This window comes from Alligator sinensis, unplaced genomic scaffold, assembly GCF_000455745.1.
Source record: "Alligator sinensis unplaced genomic scaffold, ASM45574v1 scaffold17_1, whole genome shotgun sequence".
Lineage (NCBI taxonomy): Eukaryota > Metazoa > Chordata > Crocodylia > Alligatoridae > Alligator > Alligator sinensis.
In genome coordinates this window covers 583,877-586,597 of record NW_005842491.1, presented here as the reverse complement: position 1 = coordinate 586,597, position 2,721 = coordinate 583,877, and positions in this window count along the sequence as shown.

The window sequence follows — 2,721 nt, the reverse complement described above, 5'->3', positions numbered from 1 at the left end:
TCTTTCCCTTGAAGGTCAGTTATGGGAAGCAGGGCTTTGGTAAAGAGCTATCATACTCTTCGCTACTTTACTGAAACAAGGAAAGGAATAGGACTTTGTTAGGTGTCAGGGAGGTTTCCTCTAAAATTGTGTGGATAACTTCATATTTTAGATGTTGTAAATTGAGGATATAAACATAAACTAGTCCCAGGTAGAGTGAAAGGACTCTCCAAAATGCAACAGCCTGGGACACTGCCTAGAAAGCAGTTGCTGACACAGCTTCATTTCTGCCTGGAGCAGAGTGCACCCCAACAACAACCTAGCCCAACTCAAAAACCAACTCAGGATGAAACACCAGAGAAGAAAATAAGGACAGAAAATGATTATTAACTGTTGTTACTAATCCTCCTTCTTATAATGCTGAACATTTTTCCAGTTCTATTAACATGCGAAAGAAAGTCATTGCTCTAAACACAATGGGTCTGAATTAATTTATGTGTTCTAGTGATTAAATTAAATAAAAAAATCTGGTCCTCTTCATTTTGGCTTTAGAAACTCTCATTGATTTAATCAGAGACAAACTGTAAGGTTTAGTAATGCCCAGACATCAGCTAGCGCCAAGAAGAAGCACATTGTAGTATTGCTCAATCATTCAACATGAGGGAATTGCCCCTTCCTCTGAAAGATTTCAGCGCTAAATAGCAGAATCTGTGTCTGGTACAGGACACTGCACCTCTTTGATAAGCCTCTGTGTTATAGCACAGGAATATCTGCATCCACAAACACTCTTAAAACTCAGTATAAAGGCTTGTAGGATCAGAGTATCTGTTTGCATAGAAAATTGTCATAATAAACCAAGGAAGTTAGTTAATATAGAGGATTACATTTTGCTTCTATTTACATTTGTGCAGTCCCATCTACATTCACTCCAATTGCATGGGTGAAGCTGAAGGCAAAATTTGGCTTACAACTTTCACTTGGGCTGCTGCACAACTGGCATCCCAGATGAGGATGCATCCAACTAGCACCCTGAGGATGTTCCATTTCACCCACATGTTCCTTCCAATACAAGTATTTTCTCAACTTTATGAACAGGATATGCACAATTGTCTTCTCAGAATGGCAGGTGGCAGAGTTGAATTCCCTAATGCTGTCCCAACTCTGTTCCAATGAGCAGGCATTTGGGACTAAATCCTATTTCACTTTGTATGCCTATATGGCATGTGCACAGCCACATTACTGCCGTTTCTGACATCTTCAAGCAGCTTGCAATTCAGCTCTGTGTGCATAGGTCTTATTTGGGACTACTGAGTAGGCTCAGTAGGGTGGTGCTCCAGCTGGGATGGTTTGGGAAAGTCAGGATCAAGCAGGTACTTGTGTAAGGCAGGGGAAGGGTTTTGTTGCAGAAAATTCATAACTACCAGCTTGAGGGGAAAGGCGGCCTTCCCATCTTTTACCCAATAGCTTAGCGATTAGGGTAGCTGCTCAATCACCCAGAGGGGGGTTGAACCTGCACCTTCTATTTTCCAGTACAGTTCTCTAGCCACCGGACTGCAGGTTAGGCATCACCCAAGCCTCTTTCCAGCCTTATTTTTGAAGTTGGACCTCAAAGCAGACAAGCAAGGGAAATAAGTGGGGCCAAGAGGAGAATTACAAGACAGAGATCTGTGGCTCAGAAACTGTCCCAGTACTGTTCATGCACTGAGTATTAAATGTGAGATAGAGTGGGCCAGCTTGAAGAGGAGGGCTAGACAGGTGCCCATGATTTGGTAGCTACAGCACTTTACTGGGAAGCAGGATATGCAGTTTTAAGCCTTTTCTGGATAAGGGGGACCCAGAATCCATCTCTTTGGCTCTCTGGGCAGGTGCACTATCCACCAGGCTCTTAGGTGCAAAGGTGGTAGCCTCTTTCATTTTATTCCATGCAGAATGATTCTACTTTGTCACAGGGGGAAATAGAATCTCAAACCATTTATAAATACCAAAAATGGCAGTTATGTGGCCATGTATGTAGCATTTAGGCATGACAAGTGAAATAGGATTTAGCCCTTCATAACTAATCATGTTTATTCTGGTTCTGGCATGTCCCATCTCATTGACTTTTCCTGTTCCTGCCTCCTAGACTTGGACATCCTTGTTCTACAGCTAGAGCTCAGTTTCAGGAATCATAGGACTATAATTTTCATTGCAGTCTCTTCTAGTATATCTTTTCCCCCCTTCACTAGCAGTCAGAGAGATGCACTTTTATATGATGCACCTTAACACTCCTCCCAGAGCACCCCAGTAATTTTATAAGGTAGTTGAGTTTAAAAACTGATAGACTGATATTGGCATTTATAAACTAATATGGCAAAGATACTCAGTGTTACCGTGATAAAAACAGTGTAAATGCCTAGGTGGTCAGACTAACCTCGCTCTGAACTATAACTGAAGTACACTGGTACACTGACAGCATGAAGAAGTTTGAACTACTGCTGTTTGCAATATATCTTTTCTGTGGAGCGCGGACAGAGATCATTCTCTACCACTGCCAACTTGGGACAAGATTCACATTTAAAAACAAATTAAAGTAATGTTATTTAGTAATATTATATATTATGGCACCCTAAACAAAATATATATTTTAATAAAATGGGATCTAATAGTTGGCGAGTCTGGCTGGCAAGTATCAAACTGTTCTGATCTAAAATGTAATACCTTAGCATATCAAATCTTTTAAGGTCTCCCAAAAGATTTCATAAA